At 42.3% G+C, this 20,161-nt stretch overlaps 1 protein-coding gene across 1 annotated transcript in view; it reads right to left on the minus strand.

Annotated features, from left to right (window-relative positions):
• Window positions 1-20,161, minus strand: part of SNTG2 (syntrophin gamma 2) — a 625,784-nt gene that overhangs the window by 354,249 nt on the left and 251,374 nt on the right. The gene's annotated exons all lie outside the window — the stretch shown is intronic.

Raw genomic sequence — 20,161 nt, forward strand, 5'->3', positions numbered from 1 at the left:
AGGCCAGTACTCCAGAGCTCCAGGAGGAACAAAGCTGCCTGAGAGGCCCTGATCAACATGGGGAGTTTGTCCATTTGGAGGTGGGACTTTCCTAGCCTCAGGCCTGCACTGGGAAGTGTACAGATGTTTAATTGATAAATTAGATTGACCCAATCTAGGTTAAACTACCTTTGTGCAACAGTTAACTTAGATTCAGATGACCATTTTTATACCAAACTAGCCTTCCAGAACTTCCAGAACAATTTTTAGACCTTCTAACCTTGCAGAATAGTTTGCACTTAGATAAACCTACCTATGGATTTAAGGACACATCTCTACAAGGTGTTTACTGCAGAGTTGCCTGATAAGCTACATGGCTAAGTTTATTAATTCTGCTTTAGTGCAGATTAGTTTAGCTTTAGTGCATAGCAATGCATGTGTAGACACTAAACAGGCTGGCTAGGGCATAAGGGTGCTTCAGTGCAGGGGTTGCTTGCTGGCTAGCCCCACACTGAAGTACCTTTGTGCCCCAGCAAGCCCCACTGCAGCACATTAAGCCAAGTCAAAGCAGCCCTGGTCTGGCAGCTGACCTCCCAGGCACACTGCCAGCCAGGGCTGCTCTGACTCAGCTCAACATGTTGCGGTCCCAGGCACACATTCAAATGCAGTGCCTGGGAGCAATAAACTCCGGTGCAATATGCACCAGAGTTTATTGCTGCACATTAATATGCAAGCATAGATGTGCCCTAAATGTAGGCTCTGTATCTGGGTGACCCAAGTTAGATCTAGTGGCTATTTTTAATATGAAACAAACTCCCCCCAACCTCTCTGAATATCTTTATGTACCCATATATTTACCTAACCAAGGTTAGGTCGATCTAAATGGCTGGGTGTTCAGGCATTCACAGGGCTTAGATCACCTTAACAATGGTAAGTTACTTACCTGGGGCTGCCCTTGCCACTCCAGGCACCTGGCAAACACCAGCACACACTGCTCCCAGTTTAGGTTTTGGTAGTTTAAAGCAAGATGCCTAAATCTAAACCAGATCCTGCAAGTACTTGTTCTCACATCATGTGTGCTTAAATATTTTGGTGGATCAGGAGCCCTCAGTACCTTTCAGGGGAAAGCCCTATGAAAATAATCACTACCTTATTACAACTGATTATGAAAAGGAATAACAAATATATTATTTATATGTCTCTATCACTCTTCAAGTACTTATTTGATCAGTTCTCTGGCTTGTCAGATACAAGGAAAAAAAATCAAGGAAGACATCATTCTATAGAAAATGGTAGTCTATTGAATCATTTATATGACAATTATTATTTGACCAGCTTTAATCATTAAAAAGCTTCAGTGAAAGAACTGAGAGGCTGGAGTTCCCTTCTTTTTACAGATTCACTACCAACCTTGCTTATTCTAGCCATTGGATTTGAATATCTTTCTTTATTGCAAGTATGTGTGTGTCCTCCCAACAATGACAGGTATTTTCTAGGCTGGACTGGACAAGCATTGTGTATTATGACCCTAATGTGACCAGATCAATGTTATTCCTAATATGACCCTGCACAAATATTACTATTGACATAATCCTGTATCCTAAAATTAACACATTTTAAATTCAGTGAACCACATAGTTATTCTTACCAGACCAGTTATAACCAATTATTTATTAACCTGGATTCAGCAAGATTTTATATATACTCAAGAAAAGAAGAGAACAATTAATTATGGCTTTTATTTTTTAAAGAAAGGATATGTGTTCACCTTTTCTAATCTCCTGGGGGTAACTGGTACAGAATATTTTACTTCTTTTTTACTTAGAGGTGGACACATATTTTGTATATTTTTTTACCAAGGCACTCTGCAGGCAAAAGTAATTACATGAAATGAGATTCATATAATCTAATTCCATTAAAAGATAGGTCAAACCAGAAACAAAGTACCTGGCTACCTAGTCAAATATCTTAAAAAAGTTTTATAGGGGAATTTTGCACCGCTTGTGAGAAAAAAAAGAAAACAAAAAAACCAAAACAAAACAAGTTAAACACAATTTTTATGTTGGCCCAACAACAAAAACAAACAAACAAAAACAACAAAACCCTCAAAAAGTAATTTTCTGTGTCATAGAACTGTGGAAGAAGGGAAAAATGGAGTTGAATCTCCATTATGTGTAAGGGTGCAAAACACGTATTCAGCTTAGGCTATGGCAAAGTCAAAAGGACACGACCCAAAACCGCCAGACTAACACAAGACTGGGACCATCCTGTCCTAGTCTAGTAAAAAACAAAAGCTTAGCACAAAAGTAACCACAAACCAGCCTGCTGAGTCAGCCCAAAATGGGAAGCGACCCCTAAGGTTGCAAGTTAGACGAGAGACCCTAAACAAATGTTGCTAACATAATCATAAATGGAAGACATGCGCTTTACTAACAAAGTCATGGCAAATGCTGATTGGTTATGTCGTAGCTATGCTTATGATGTCATATTTTCTATATGAACTCACCTCACCTGTTGTACGTGGTCAGACCTCTTCACAATTCTCCAATTGTGTATGAGTCTGTCCAGAATGCATTCTCTAATAAACCAAGCTTCTGCTGACCTGACCTAAAGTTTGCTGCGTGTGTTTACCACAACAGAACCATGGTTTTCAGTTGTTGGGCCTGAAGTATGCCCAGCCAGAATGACCTTCAAATTATCTGACCTTTACCTGATACATTTGCAGCATGCATACATACTTTTCAATTCAGCTCTCATGCTCTGGATATCACTTCCTCATAAATGCCACTTGTCCCCATTTTTAAATCACAGATTTATCATTGGCAATCAGGAGACAGCTAGAACTTCTGAGACTCATTGAGGGATTCATCATTGATTTTTTCCCCCTGTATTGTCAGGTTCAAGTATGATTAAACTGTAAACTTTGACAGACCAGGCTTCCCCATATCAATGTCTGTGATTCCATCAAACAATAAGCATGATGTTCCTTCTGAACCACTTATAAAGTCAGTGAGCAAAGTCATTGTCCTATTGCAGTCAATGACAAATCACTTATTACTTTGAGTCCAGATTTTGGTCTAATAAAGTGATATCTATTGGCTTAGGCAGACATTACATTTCTCACATCACATCAGCTATTTTAGCATGACAAAAAGGCAGCTACGTGTCCATGCTGATTCTCATGCTAAAAATATGGCCAATCTGCAACAAAAAATGGTGGATGAATGACAAAGAAGTTGTCTTTGCTGCCTGATGAGTCCTTTTCCTTCCAGGCAGCCCCATTATGCCTGTCTTTGAGCTGGGAATGTAAAAGGGCTACTGCAACTTTAAATTGTAATAGTGCTGGTGCTTTAACCATTCCTAGAAGCTCTAACAGAGGCTGAGCAGGCAGCCGAGAATGCCAGATCAGCCCTTGTCCCTGCAGACATTGTCTGTGACTGTGACAGGAGCACTACATGAGTTTGACAGTGTGCCTGTCCAAGAATTGCCAACCCAATACATTGTTTTTTTACCAACAAGCTTCAAAATTTACTGATAACCAAACTTTTTTATTGACATGTATACTTTGAATAAAGTAAGTGAAATTCTTCTGCCAGACCATGGACAGCAATGAAAAGTGCTGGATTCAAATTTAGGAATTTGAATGGTCTAACTGTATATATTTAGCTCCAGTTCACATCCAAAAACCTGAAATAATAACTTTAACTGGAAATGAATGTTGCTTGTGTGTTCAACTAAAAACAGGGTTTATCACAGAGGAAAAAAGAATAAGCCCACATATATAAAACCTTAATTATTAAACATTAAATGCAACTCAAACAGTTGATACTTCATTGATGACTTGATGAATAAAGTCTAACTTGAGTGCTACAATGCTTTTACACCATCCTGTCCCTAACTCAGGAGTCACCCACTCATGCCCACACTCTTATACCCCCACTACACTCCTCACCAGGCTGCCTCCACCTCAGTCCACCCTTCAAACTTACCCATCAGCTCTACTCCCCCCAACACACCATAGAGTCCCCCCCACCTCTTCCCCCTACCAACCCCACAGTTCCATCGCAGTTGTACCACCCACCTTCCTGTTCCACCCAGTACCACACACTGCCCAGGACACCTTTAAGTTGAGAAGTTGCTACAGAGAGGTGATAGCTGCATGGCCAAAAGGACACAGTGGCACCATGTGGTAGGGGGAGAAAAGGGGGAAAATGGGGGACTACATAGGCTCCCATGGGCTACAAAGGCCTGACAGAGTATCCTTGAAGGACAACATGTTGTACTCTTGCTCAGACATGAGGTGATACTGTTTTGCTCTGTTTGTCCATCAATCCTTGTATCAAGCCTCATTCTGATAAGAAAATTTATTTTTAAGGGATGTCCATGCATTTATGAACACTTGGTAACTCTATCCTGTCCTACTGACTGACAGAAGCAGCCCTCTATTCTCCCTGGCTGGAAAGCTTTCCTTTGCAGTAAACTTTGTTGCACTCCAGCCAGGGGACGGGGCATATGTGGCCATGCAAGCTGTGCTACATTAGCACAAATTCTGCTAAAATCCCAAAATGCCCATACTTTGCTAAAAATAATATTTGCCTAAACCTAATAAGATATATGAAGACATAGAAGTGTATTTTAAATATTGATACATTTTAAACAGACCTTGGATTTCAATGCAAGTATAAGATACATACCCAGAGATATCTGACACTTGAACTATATAAAATTAAATAGAAAAGTTAAAAAAGAAAGGGAAAGATGTTTATAAATAGAAAAGAGTGTCTGTGGAAACACATTTTTTTTTTAGAGATCCAGAGAAAAAAATGAGCAAATAGATTTAATCTATACTTTGGAAACTACTAGATTTCAAAAAGACTGTTCCATTCTGTTTTTGAATATATTAAGTATTAATACTTAATAGTAGTGGGATACAATTAAAGAGCTGTATTTACTTTTAGTACTTTTAGCCTACTCATTTCTATAAATAGTAGATAAATAGTAGATAAATTACTATAAATAAATATTCTATAAATAAGCTAGGAAGAGATGGGATCCAGCTGATGAAGAGGGAAGAACATCTTTGCAGACAGGATCACTAACTTAATGAGGAGGGCTTTAAATTAGGTCTACCAGGGGATGGAAACCAAAGCCCACAGGTAAGTGGGGAAGTCAGTGATCTTAAGGAAGCACAAGCAGGAGTGGGCAACAGGGGAAGCTTTCTCAGTCTTCCTAAGAAATCAGGGCCATTGGCTAGTTACCTTAAGTACCTGTACACAAAAGCGCAGAGCCTGGGAAACAAGTAGGAAGAATCGGAATCCTTGAACAGTCACGGGACTATGACATGACTGGAAAAATAGAGACTTGGTGGGATAGCTTGCATGGCTGGAGCACTGTCATGGATGGGTACAAACTGTTCTGGAAGGACAGGCAGGAGAGAAGAGGAGGAGGAGTTGCACTATTATGTAAAAGAGCTGTATGATTGCTCAGAGCTACAGTATGAAACTGGAGATAGTCCTTTTGAAAGTCTCTGGGTTAGGGTCAGAGGGGACAGCAACAAGGGTGATGTCATGGTGGGGGCTGGCTATAGAGCACCCGACCACAAGGAAGTGGTGGATGAGGTTTTCAGCAAACAGCTATGGGAAGTTTCCCAATCACAGGTCCTAGTTCTCATGGGGGATTTCAATCACCCTGGCACCATACAGCAGTGCACAGACAATCCAGGACATTTTTGGAGAGTCTTGGAGACAAATTACTGGTGCAAGTGCTGAAGCAGCCAACCAGGGACTTTGCTCTTCTTGACCTGCTGCCCACAAACAAGGAAAAATTGGTGGGGAACATAGTATTGGATGGCAATTTGAGCAGCAGGAACCACAAGATGATTTTGTTCAGGAACCTAAGGAAAGGAAGGAAGGGGAATAGCAGAGTCAGGACCCTCAACTTCAGAAAAGTAAAATTTGATTTGCTCAGGGAACTCATGGATAGGGTCACTTAGGAAGCCAGTCTCAGAGGGAGAAGAGTCCAGGAGAACTGGCTGTACTTTAAAGAAGCCTTACTGAGAGTGCAGGAAGTAAACATCTTGATGTGCAAGATAACTAACAAGTATGGCAGGACTATCTTGGCTTAGCAGGGAACTCTTCAGTAAACTAAATCACAAAAAGGAAGATTATAAGAAGTGCAAACTTGGACAAACAACTCCAAGTATAAGAGAAGCATAAAAGTATTGCTTGGGCATGCAGAGATGAAGTCAGGAAGGCCAAAGCACAATTGGAGTTGCAGCTAGCAGGGGACATGAAGGGTAACAAGAAGGGTTTTTACAAATATTTCAGCAACAAAAGGAATATCAGGGAAAGTGTGGGTTTCTTACTGAATGGGGAAGGAAACCTAGTGACAGAGGATGCAGAAAAGGAAGAAGTACTCAATGCCTTTTCCACCTCAATTGTCAAAGGCAAGGTTAGTTCCCAGACTACTGCACTTGGCAGCACCATTTGGGGAGAAGGTGAGCAGCCAACAGTGGCAAAATTAGAGGTTAGGGACTATTTAGAAAAGCTAGATGTGTATAAGTCTATGAGGCCAGGTGGGATGTACCCGAGGGTGCTGAGGGAATTGGCTGATATGATTGCAAAGCCACTGGCCATCATCTTTGAAAACTCATAATGATTGGAAGAGGTGCCAGAAGTTTGGAAAAGGCCAAATATAGTGCTCATCTTTAAGAAAGGGAAAAAAGGAGGATCCAGGAAACTACAGATGGGTCAGCCTCACCTCAGTAGCTGGAAAAATTGTCAAGCAAATTCTCAAAGAATTTAAGCACTTAGAGGAAAAATAGGTGATTAAGAACAGTCCCCATGGATTCAACAGGGGCAAGTCATGCCTGACCAACCTGATTGCCTTCTATGATGTGATGACTAGCTCTGTGGATGCAGAAAGACTAGTCAGTGTGGGCTACCTTGACTTTAGCAACACTTTTGATATGGTCTCCCGATTAATGGGCTGTAAGGTTGATAGAAAACTGGCTCATTGGGCTTAGAGGGTAGCAGTAAGTTGCTTGATGTCTAGGTGACACCTGGTATCAAGTGGAGTGCCCTAAGGGTTGATCCTGGGCTGATTTTGTTCAATATCTTCATCAATGACCTGGAATATAGGATAGAGTGTACCCTCAGCAAATGTGCAGATGACACCAAGCTGTGGGGAGTAGTAGATATACTGGAAGGTAAGGTTAGGATTCAGAGAGACCTAGACAAATTGGAGGATTGGACCAAAAGAAATCTCATGAGGTTCAATAAGGACAAGTGCAAATTCCTGCACTTAAGATGGAAAAATTCCTTTCACCAGTACAGGCTGGGGACTGACCAGCCAAGCAGCAGATGTTTAGGAAAGGACATGAGGCTTACAGTGGAGAACAAGCTGAATATGAGCCAGCAGTGTGCCCTTATTACCAAGAAGGACAATGGCATACTAGGTTTCATTGGTAAAAGTGTTGCCAACAGATCAAGGGAAGTGATTGTTCCCCTTTATTCAGCACTGGTGAGGCCACATCTGGAGTATTGTGTTCAGTTTTGGGCCACCCACTACAGAAAGGATGTGGATAAAATTGAGAGAGTCCAGTGGAGGGCAACAAAAGTGGTTCAGGGGCTGGGTTACATGACTTATGCAGAGTGGCTGAGGGTGCTGGGCTTATTAGTCCAGAGAAGAGGAGACTGAGAGGGGATTTAATAACAGCCTTCAACTACCTGAAGGAGGTTTAGAAGGAAGATGGAGCTAGAGAGTTCTCAGTTGTGACAGATGACAGAACAGGGAGCAGTGGTCCCAAGTTGAAGAAAGGGAAGTTTAGGTTAGATATTAGGAAATACTTTCTCACTAGGAAGGTAGTAAAACACGGTAACAGGTTACCCAGAGAGGTTGTTGAATCTCCATCCTTGGGAGGTTTTATGACCCCGCTAGACAAAACTTCGGGTGGGATGATCTAGTTGGGGATGGGCCTACTTTGAGCACAGGGCTGACTAGATGACCTCTTTATGTCCCTTCCAATCCTAATTTTCTATGATTCTATGACAGCCTATTCATTTCTATGAATACTACTTTTTCACCTGATCACAAAATGTATTTTTAATCAAATCTGTACCTGTTTTCTGACAATTTATTAAGATGAATGTGCACTCAAGGATATATTTTGAAAATATGTTCACAATATAAACTTTTAAAATGCCTAATGTTATTATTTCTATCACAGTATTTTAACTAAAATATTTGTTAAAAATAACCCTTGGTATAATGTTGGCATTTTCAGTTAATGACATTAGCCTTGCAAGAGAAGTGATTAACAGCTGGTTTTCAATCTGTATGATCTCAATCATTAGAACGTAAGTGGTAATGTCTTGTTTAATTACTGTAAATGCAGTGCATCACCAGCTAATTAGATATGATGGATTATTGTCATCCTCATGTTCCTCTCAAGAGATCAGACACAAACATAGAATTCTACAATACATGTTGAGAATGAACATTCAGATTATTTACTTTGGGTAAAAATGATAAATTTAAAAATAAAAATACATCTCAGCTGTATAACAACGTGGCAATTGAATCTACTAGTATGTGATGAGTAGCAGAATCTGCTACTATATGATGAAGATTTTGTCCATAAGAAAATTAATAACACCACCAAAAATAATAATAATGATAATGACAATATGTTCACTGGAAATATAGACCTTTAACAGAGTACTCTAATGGCTAATTAATAGATAAAATCTCATTTTCTAGGCTAGTAGACAATGGGAAATGGTTACCAATGGACTGAATATTTCTCAATACAATATTAATTATGTTCTTGCAAGAATGCGGAAACTTGGGGTATTATTATAAGTCTGATTCCAATCACCTCCTGAGTATCCCACTGTATTTCTACAGATTGTTTAAATAAATAGAACAGAAAACTGGGTAAAATAACCTCTGAAAGTTGATGTTAGCATTTTTCCTGTTGGCATAGATTAATCTGGACTAAAAGGACTTTGATACACTCGTAGTCTTGAATGGAAATGTGTGAATAAAGAACATTCATTTCCAAGATGCAGAGTTCTGAATACAGTACATTTCCTCATGAATGCCCTCGATTACTTCAGGGTCTTGAATAAAAAGGTACGGCAAGGCAACTGTAACTCATTGTTTCTGGCATAAATTTGCCAGCTCTGTTTCATGTATCAGTCTGTCCAACTCACACTTCTCATCCCATTTAAAGTTAGACTTCAACCACAGTAACATATTTGTCCAGTTTTCCAATAGTCATTTCCCTTTCCATCAAACTCTGTTGTGGAATCATTTGCCAAAGATGTCTGTAACATATTAAATAAGGTGTCTAACTAACTTTAGTTTCTGGTTAAGTATAAGGGGCATTGTTATTCTAGTACATTATTTTGATGAAAATTCTTATGATGTAATCTTTTTCTTTACTTACAGTCTTAGTTCTGGTAGTAGCATTTAGATACAGGCTATTTACAAGGATAACTGGCATTTTAAAGAACAGTTTTCTGCATTAAAGAGAGAGTTTAGAAAAAAAACCTTTACTTTCATCTCTAGTTATTATTTTACAATCCAGTTGTTTAGATAAGCCCAGAGGTTAGAAACAAAAATCCTCCTAACCATTTATTTAGCTGACAGCCTAGAAAATGGGTAGCTAGTTTAACCCCATTTTTCATCCAAAGGCTTAATGGATTTTCTTAGTTTATCCTCTACCCCTTCTTCTGCACCCAGCTTTGACAACAAAGCTCATATGTGACATTAGGATCAGTTACTTCTTTATATGTGTAACAGACAAAAATTCTAATTAAGTGCACTGGGCTCAATGAAATATTTGGAGAAAAAGCTTATGTGAAGAAAGCACTTCAAGGGCGTTCTCAAGACAACTTGAAAAAATGCACCATCAACATCAACTCATGGGAGACTATCGCCCAGGGCCACCCCAAAATGGAGGAAGAGTTGCTGCAAGGATCTCAGTACTTTGAAACCTCACAGTGAGAACAGGAGATAGAAAAGCGGAAGCTCAGAAACAACAGAACATGTCAGACCCAGATTGGCCTTGTCAGCTATCTTTGGGCCCACCCATAAGGCAATCATGGAAGACAATCATCCTTGACTGCGAGGGATTGCTGATGATGATGACAGATTTCCCCAATCCCTTCCAAATCTCTTGGTATACAATTATTTCCTGAGAGAAGTAGAAACTTTAAAATCGTATCTGTAAAGTTTAATTTGAAGTCTGTCTCAGAATGTGATGGTGGAGAGTGCTTCAGAATGGAAAATGACAGAAGAAAGCAAGGTCCTGTTGTTAAAGTTTGCAGCTTTCTCCCAGGCATCCTTTGCATCAGTGGGCAAATCAATCCATATGCTTATATTCTTAGCTAAAAATAGGGACAAACAATTTTTGCTCACCGCAATGGATGCTGTGTATACAAATGCATAAATATCTGGAAGGGACAGAAGGAAAAGTATGGAGTGTTACAAATATCTGTAAATTGGGTATAACAAACTTATTTATTTAGGGGGTATCAATGCTAGGTTTTGTCTTTTGTAAGATCATATTTAAATCTGTAGATCAGTGGTGCTCAATCTTTTGGCCTTTGGGGCCAGTTGAGTGGCACAGGGCTGGTCTGTGTACTGCATTAAACCCTATGAACTGAGACTGGGGCCTTGCAACACCTTGAGCATCTGATCTAGGGGTCAAGGCCAACGCCAACAAGGTTCCCCATAGACTTGTAGGGAGCCCAACTGGATAACATGGCACCAGGGGCTGGATCTGGCTCATAGACTATGGGTTGGAGCACCTCTGCTTTAAATACATGTGTAAAAAAAAAAAAATCAAAAAAATCAAAGGGCAAGTAAAATCAAGATTGATTTTTTTGTAAGTACAAGGTCACCACAAAGCTGTATGCCCTTGAAAGCTGTCACATATACAAGAACCTGTTGGAAGAGGATTACAGAAAAAATCAGGCTTCTAGTAATTCTCAAGAAAGCTAGCAAAGCAAAGACATGATGGATAAGAGATTACAGTATGTCAATACAAAAGTACTCAGCACTATTCAGCATTAAGACAGCTCATCAATATAGATGACAGATTTCATTGATTAAGAGAAGTGCATATTTGCTATAAAAGACCTTACAGGAATTAATTTCCAAAATACACATTCCTTGAAGCAGTTTACCACCAAGGTATTAAACAGCACTCATGTTCAGTAAGGAGAGAAAAGAAAGACCTAAGCACAACAGCCTTACAGCTACAACAAACCATTATTTGGAAAAGAAAAAGAAAAGCAAAAAACAACCAAACAAACAAACAACCATCCCCATCCTCCAAAATTAATTTAATCTATGGTTTTCCTCATGTGAGATCTCTATTAGGGACCAACTAGTTTAAGAACAAAATATTTCTTCTGGCTATATTTTTTTTCCAAGTGGTTACATGGACACACACATTTAGGCTGCGTACAGACGTTCAAGAAGGTTAAGTTGAGATTAATTCACATTGAAAATGGCTGCTCTATTTAGCAGTTTGCCCAGGTGCTGACCTTACACTAGTTAGGTGGATCTACATACAAACTGTACAGAAGTTCTCCCCCAGCCTACCAACTCCGCGCTTCCTGCAAGCCACTCCCATTGCCAGTTTTATCAGCACTTGCCAATGCCAGGAATCGAGAAAGCAAGTCAGGGTGGTGGGAGGAGTGGGTGGGTTGGGGAGGGAGGTTTACCAGGGAGTGCCATCTTTGGGGTGGGTCATGAGGCTAAAAATAACCTCTGGTACCAAGAGGCTGGGTGAGAGAGCCATCCCTGCAGACCCTGTGGGCCCCCTAATTCCTCCAAACCATTCCAGACCACAGCAATCCTCCCCAAGGCACCACCTGCTTGCTGTGATTCCCTGCAGACTCTGCTCCCGCCATACCTCAACCTGATGTGCTAGCTGCTCTCCTCTTCCCCATCCCTACTTACCTTAAATTGGATGGTTATTTTAATGCAATCTAACCTCCTCCTAACTTCCCCAAATGTCCATACACAGCCTTAGAGTGGTTTCAAAAGTGAAAGGGGGCCTTGATTTGGACAATGCACAAGCTGGGAGTGATACAAATGTAGCACAACAGCTCTAGCTTTAACAATGCTGCATCCAGGGTTAAAATTGGGTTGTTTTGCTACTTTTGTATGGCTTCCCACCTGTACACATGTGACTGTTGGATCAAAACAACTCCCTCCCAACTTGCAGCTCCCTCCCCTTTTGAAATGTCTCCAGACATAAGTTGGTCCATGCCTAGAGTACTTAATACTGTCAAATACAATCTTTAACACTGTAAAGTAAAATCTTTACAGGTTTTCCCAGTTAATCTAATTAACATTATAGGGTTTAAGGTAATAATGAAACCAAACAACTCTAAAAATGTATGGGTGGCCAAATGTATTGTACTGTAACACAACTATTACAAGCAAGCACTTCTGATTAGTAAAAATGTACAGCAAGAATATAAAATGATTAAAAATGATATTGTTTGTGCCTACAAAAAGGCTGGGGTTCATACCACAGTCCCTTACTATTAAATTTTCCCCTTCCTGCAATTATCCTGTCTTTCCAACTGTCTTACACCTGGGAAAATAAAAGAGAATGGCTCTCTCCTTGCTCTGAAGCACAACCTCCTGCTGCAACTGCTTCTTCCTATGAAAGTCACATAGCCAAAAATATCCTTTGCCTCACTCCAGCTCAGCTCCCTTTGCTGATCTGGTGAAGTTGGCTGGACCTGCAGTGGGAGGAGGAGGCATTCCTACTGGAGCACTTCTACCTGCCTTTAACCTGCTCCCCAATAGCAGGACTACAAACCACCAGGGCTAAATACAGGCAGTAAAAAAGCCCAAGGGTGAATAGACCCAATCTTTGCAGGTTAGTCTAAACTACTTAGATTGAATCAAGAAGCAAGTGAACAGACATTCACCTTTGATTTAGGAAATGCAGCTACATGCCTTCAGTGGCCCAGGTCAGAAGCTGAGAGCACTAGAGCATGCCTCCCAGCTTGCCAGCCACTGCCAAAGGGAAGGGAGCAAAGCTGGGAGAGAAGTCCTCAGAGGTTTTTCCTCACCCTCCCTGCTTGAGCAGAGAGGGTGGGTGTGGCCAGGCCCCTGCTGGCCTGCTGAGTATGAGGGGAGGGGTATAAACCCCCACCCTCCCTGGCTTGTATAGGGGTTCCTTTGCCCCCACTAGGGAGACCACAGCTGGGGTTCCATGCAGCCCAGGGAGGGAGTTTAAACCTCTCTTCCCCTCACTGCCTCAGTGTGCTGGCTTTGGCCAGGACCTGGCCATGCCCCTCACTCTCTGATCAAACAGAGGAAAAGCTTGGGTTAGGGGAGATGGGAAGGGAAGAGGAGGGGATGTGCCTTTGAGCATGGAGGGTATTCTTACATACTTTGGGGGCTTCCAGTACAGTCTACCAGCAACAGCGGGTGCAAGAGGGGGAAGAGGGAGGCTGGAAACAAGGAAGCTCCCACGCCCCGCTTTGCCTGCCTGTGGTAGTTGTAAGAATACTTTCTCTTGCCTTCATCTTCATCTTCTGAGTTTCATACTAAAGGGACATATTCTGAGGCTTTTGTTTATTTTCAGACAAATTCCTGTTGCCCTTGCCTGGCCAATACAAATAATGGGGAAAAAATAATTTCACCCTATGAATAATAAAACAGAATGCATCTAATCTGGTAACAAATGTTGAATTTTCAAAACGCTATTTTCATAATTACTAGAAAGCACATATTTCATGGGTCTAAGTATGCATGCACATTTTGTTTAGCACCCGTTAAGTAAAACAAATCTGAATTACTTTCTTTTTTCCTGGTAGATATGAGTGTTTCTGCCCAAGTGAAGAATACAATGTCACACTATAAAATACCATTATCCGATCTCATGATTTTATCATGCAGTTCATGGTATCTGGTAAGTCTACTCCTGAATTTATGGTGATCAGAAAACAAATACTGTTTTCTTAAATTAAATATCCCACATGTTTCAGGGGAAAGTTTGAAAATGAAACCCAAGTATGGCCTAATGTTTCAGAATCAAGAGAAAATAAAAAGGTCCCTAAATGTTATTTTGAATCTTAATTTTAAGGCACTATCAGAATTTGAGGTCCTGACCCAACATTTAAATGTTTAATTTAAATGCTGAAGCTGATCACGCCGCTATGTCCTCCTTCAAGTCACACGTGGAGTTTGCTAGGCTCCACAGCGCACTTAGAGTTCCCCACGAGATGGTTGTGGAGTCCTCCAACTTGGGCGGAAACTGCTCTAACCTTTTATACGGCTAGCGAGCCAATTGCTAGCCACCACGTAGGAATAATTTAGAATTGACCAATAGTGGGGCACAAATTTGCATACGTGTGGCGGGAACTCTTTTGCACCGGGGTTTTGTCTCTGCAGCTGAGAAATCCACCATGCAAAGAAAGCTCCATGTGGTGGGAAAATTCCAATATGCCGAGGCACTAAAAATCATTGGGTTATGACATGCCCCCTTGCCGATGGCACAGCTGGAATTCTAAACCACATGCGCGCCGTTTGAGTCGTTACGAGCTCTCTCAGGTGGTTCATAAATTAAACGGTTAAACACAAATTCAGACAACAAAATAAGTTTGTCCTCTAAGGATCGAATCAGATAATAGCTGGCACTAACACACAGACACATAACTATATTCATAACAAGAAATTCAACTATCAGGACTTCAGTAGGTGTCATGGCGAAGTCACAAGTCAAGCCCTCGCTTCTTCAACGATGTTCTCTTTCTCTCTCTCAGGACTTCCCTCCACCACGCACTTTGAGTCCTGGACCTGTAAAAAGAAAAATCCTCAAGACGATAAATTAACCTATATTACAATATTTACATGGAACCGTGAGCGATAGGGCAGTCAGCTAGATTTGTTGCCGCTTCCCGCTTTTTCACAGCACACAATACAGGTGCTCGGGCATGGCTCCACTTTGGACGATTTTTCTCTCGCACGCTCGTGGATACAACCGACGCGGAAGTAGATGGCAAACACCGCGGGGTTTTATCCACGTTCAGCAAGATGAAAACGTCGATGACAACATCGAGGAGTCGTCGTCTATCTTGTCTGGATACTGAAAACCCAGTTCGTAGGCCAGTTGCCATTGGCCCGCGTCCCCCAGGATTCGGAGCTGTCGTTTAGTGAGCCCAGAATGGTTTATGAGGAATCCAAACATGATTTGCTCTTTGGGCGTTCTCTGCAGCAACGGTTGATGATCAGATTCGCTATGGCTTGCGCCCTGAGCCTCGGTCAGGTATACAGTAGATCGATGCTCCCAGTCGCTGGGTGTTTTCGACTTCATAAGGATGCGCAATTGCGAAAGCTGACGCAAAAGGTTGCTTGCAGGTTGACCAACCATTGGGTTGAGGAAAATCCGGAGGATAACGGTGTTCTTTCCTCCATAGACCTCAACACAGGCTTTCATGCTGTTTAGATTTATTGGAACAGTCCCAGGATTTCGCAGATAGCGGTGAGGCCATGGCCCTCTCTGCTGGGATGATGTCAGTCCCAGTACACATGCTCTGGGGTTCCAGGAGCATTATGAGATCCCGATGATGGCCAGCAAAAGTTGCTCCGCGCTGGCTTTTTCCATCCATCCGTCATGCCATGCTTGAGATTCCTAACCAACTTGTCCTGTGGCAAGCGCCGGAAGCAGAATGGGCCAATGAACATTGAATGTCACTGTGTTGATGTCGATGGCATGCCCTCCACTCCACAAGGCCCGCCGGATCAGGAAACTTGACTCTTCCAAGTCCAGCAAGTCGGACCCAAATTCCACAAATAGGCGCCCCAACCACACGGCTAAGGTCTCTTCAGGCTTGATCTTTGACTCCTCGTATAGTTCCTGCAACTCAGTTCGAGTACGAGCATGATAGGTGGTGGTACAAGCTGCACTCAATGGATCAGTTGCCTGGCAGGTCGTTGTCACAGGGCGAATTGCTGCTAGAGCTATTACTGATTCTGGTAGGAGGGGCGGTTGCTCTCCTCCGCTCGATGCTCCCTCCCCGTGGCAAGAAGGCGGGGCCGCCAGAGGCGACGTCACTTCAGTGGGCAGGACCGCTGGACGGATTCTCGCTTGTTCTTTTGAAGCTCCGCCCATCTTTTCCGGCTCCTCCGCGTGGCTCCATTCTTGCTCGGCGCCATCTTGAAATGGCGTCTCAGGATCCTCTCTCACAGCCGTATCTTTAGCCGCCTGAACGGCTGCGAGCAGCTGGGCTTTTAAACTTGCATTTTCCCACATTAGAGTTGTCATAGTATGGAACATTACACTTAACATTTTCCCCCTGTTGCACTTCGGGGCTGCCCCTTCAGCTGCGGCACGTCCCTCCATCTCCAAACACTCACGGAGATCGGACGGGAGCTCGCGGCTCCTCAATCTAGACAACACTGCTTGGGAACTGAGTTGATCCTTCGTCTCCTGCACATATCGCAGGCAGCGGGTATACTTTGGGTCGAGGGTCGGGTCTACTGCGCCCACCGGTTTCACTCGGACTAAGGATACGGTGCCCCCTTCCTCTCGGGATCTAAATAGGACCAGCTCTCCACCCATCACACACCCGAAAGCTCCGGGGTGAAGACGTGCTTCCTTCTCTTCTCCCTTCAGCAAAAAGTAGCCGCTGATGGGCGTTTCACCCGTTCTGCCTGCCTGATAAGCAATATGCGCCTCTAATTCTTCAGCATCCGTTACGTGCTGTTTTCCACTGCGCCAAGGGCAGTTTCTCACTAACTCTAACTCCATCGTGTCTTCCCCGCATCCTGTTCATGATGCCATGTCGGGACCGAGGGCGGTCTAAGGCTATGGCCAGTAGCCCGGACCGTCAGGTGGGGTTTTTCCACGACGGAGTAGAGTTAGGCATGGAAGCATATTGGTTGTACAAAGAAAGCTTTACTTACACTGCCGATGGTCACAGTGCAGGAAGGAAACTTGTTTGAGTTACAGTTGCACACAAACAAACAAAAGTGAGATCTCTTATCGAACTGAACCGAGATGAGTCGTCGATGTACGACTCCGCACGCTCAACACGGGGGATACGTCAATCTTTCCACTATGACGGGGAGTCGCTAGAAGGCGCATAGGCGCTGATCAGGCCCCTATGTCCTCCTTCAAGACACACATGGAGTTTGCTAGGCTCCACAGCGCGCTTAGAGTTCCCCATGAGATGGTTGTGGAGTCCTCCAACTTGGGCGGAAACTGCTCTAACCTTTTATACGGCTAGCGAGCCAATTGCTAGCCGCCATGTAGGAATAATTTAGAATTGACCAATAGTGGGACACAAATTTGCATACGTGTGGCGGGAACTCTTTTGCACTGGGGTTTTCTCTCTGCAGCTGAGAAATCCACCGCGCAAAGAAAGCTCCATGTGGCGGGAAAATTCCAATGTGCCGAGGCACTAAAAATCATTGGGTTATGACACCTTCTACTCAGTATGTTGGGTGTTGTGAATCCAAGACACAGGGACCTAACTCCAACACACAGGGACCTAACTCTTCCCATGGATACTAATTTAGGCATGTAACTTGGTGGCTATGAATTTCATTTCTTTCTTGGTGCCAGAGAGTGCAGACATGTGGCAATTTTCACCCAATCTGGCCACAGAAAGCAGTTTATGGTGGTGGCCAAACACAAGTGCATGGCTGCAAACAGCTTCCAAAATGGCTGATCTGGTGAAAATATGACTCCTTATTGCATGAGGTAGCATACAAAGATGTTTCAAAATGTAGCGTCTTTTGCAACTTGTGTCTGCAAAGCTCCCAGCCTGTCTGCTGCTTTCAGAATGGGAGTAGGGAAAGGGAGCAGAGTGAGTTGTCTGGGTTTTTTTAGCCCCCCAAGAGGGTGGGGTGGGTTTACTGGAACTCTCCAAAGGTGAGAAGGCATCCAATTCACCCACTCCACCCTTCAACACCAGCTGGGGAGCCCCAAGAACAAGCTCCCTGCATTGCCTTTCTTCCCTCCCATTCTGAAAACAGTGTGGGCTGGTAGAGAGCCCTGGCGGTTGCTGTAGGAACCTGGCTGCAGGCTCCCAGCACACAGATAAATTCCCCTCCCCCCTGGAATCAGCAGTGAACTTCTGTTTGGTCAGGGGTAATGTTGTGACTCAATGCTTTGCAAAAATCATTCTGAGTTACAGATGGGAGCTGTACTTCTGTCTGTACCCATAAACAACTTACATATGGCAATGTTCAGCTTCCTGTTCAAACTGCATCTGCAAAATAAGTTCAAGTCTTTTGGATCTCTAGTTCCATCTTCATAAATATTCAATCCTGTGCTTCTCTGAGGCCAATTAAGGCAATGAACACCATGAGGTATCTTTTCCCCCCTCCCTACTCTTTAACGTAGTGCTTTGGCAGCCATCGTTGAAAAGGACCTCTTATGACATTAAATTTAGTTTCCTACTAACACATATAAGAACCATATAACAACTTGACTGAGACCATTAGCTCAATTACAAATACTTTTATTTAGAAATAAATGAGGTGAATGAAGTAACCTGAAGTGTAATCCTATGCTGATGAGTTGAAACTGTAAATACTTGTTTTGAATTTGTTTACATACATTTCTTGTAAACAGTGATTCCAATCTGAAAATACGAAGTTGACTTAAAATTGACAGCAGCTGTTGTGCTTGTGGAAGTCTGATCCACTGACACTTTGAAGGAAAACTGTTTTGTTGTAGGTTTTTATTCAAAGCTATAGCTCAAAGTATAAATCAAGAGAAATGGAGATGAATTAATAAATCCATAACATGAAAGTCTGTGAAAAAATCTTTTATTCTCTTAGATGTTTATCTGTCAACTTTAAAATAACACCAGTCTATGGTACACACATCACACAAAATATATGAATTTCCCAGTGGATAATTATGGAACTATAACCCTTTCAGGTCTTGTGGGTTGTTCAAGTTTTGTTTCTTTTTTTTTTTTTTTTAAATTTAGTACATGTTCCTGTTTTGGGCCATATTTTTCCCTGAAAGACCCTGACCAAGCAGAAGTAATGACTTAACAGAGGAGCAATAATTGAAAGTATATGCACTCCCTGAAATAATCTGCTCTTCTTGTGTTCCAGTAAGTAAAGGAGGCACACATTGACCTAAAGGCAGAACGAGAGAAAGGAAAGATGATAAATATATTCCTGGGGGGGCCTTCTAGCCATTCCTTCTTCATGGAGCAAAAACTACAGCCGTAGTTACAAAACAATGCAAGAGAGCTGCCTGCATGAGAGAGATTCCTTCTCCATCCCCCAGATACCTCTGACTCCTAGACCCTGGAACCACAGCATAGCTCTGACCTGTAACAGGCAGAGACTCCAAAAAATATAAGTTTTTCTACATGTATGATCCCTTATCAGATGTCCCCATAACCAACGTAGGCAATATCTTTGGCCACCAAAAATCCTGAGACATGTATTGGTGGGGGCAATCCTATTAGTTTACTTAGATAGTTGTTTAGTTCTTTCCAAAATCTGTTTTTGCTGGCATTTGCAGTGGCATACTTTCCTTTTGTATGTCAAAAGACAGAAGTGCATTAAGGAAAGAAATAAAAGATAATGTGCTGTTAGATATCATTAGAAAAAGGAATTGTGATGTTTTTACATTGAATTGCTGCAATGAAGAGAGCGTATCAAGGTGGTAAGATTCATAAAATTTATGAACAAAAGGACACTCTAACATCCTGAATATGCATGCCAAAGAATGCACCAAATGATTTCTACATCAGGCCGACAAATTTTATTCAAATGACAATGAGTCTTTTATAAAGATAGCTACTCTTCACGTAAAGATTCCAAATGATGAAGGAGAAATATGTAGGGTACATTAAAGTCTTAGGGCTTCTTTACACATGTTCTGGTGGTGGTAGGGGGGAGCACTCTAATTAACGCGGCTCCAACAGCTATTCTAATTAAAGTGTCCACAGCGTCTCATGTATCCAGTATCCTGCAATTCAAAATGGCAGTGGGGGTGTTTTAACTAAAGCTTGTTTGACAAACTTTGGTTAAAGTGCCCCTGTTGCCATTTTTAAGCAGAGGCATGCTGAATACATGAGGCATGGAGGCTGCTGGAGCACACTAATTAACATGCCCCAGCAGACCTGATTAATTGTTGTAATTACAGCACATTGGAGCAGTATCCCCG

Source organism: Alligator mississippiensis, chromosome 1, assembly GCF_030867095.1.
Source record: "Alligator mississippiensis isolate rAllMis1 chromosome 1, rAllMis1, whole genome shotgun sequence".
In the NCBI taxonomy this organism is placed as follows: Eukaryota; Metazoa; Chordata; order Crocodylia; family Alligatoridae; genus Alligator; species Alligator mississippiensis.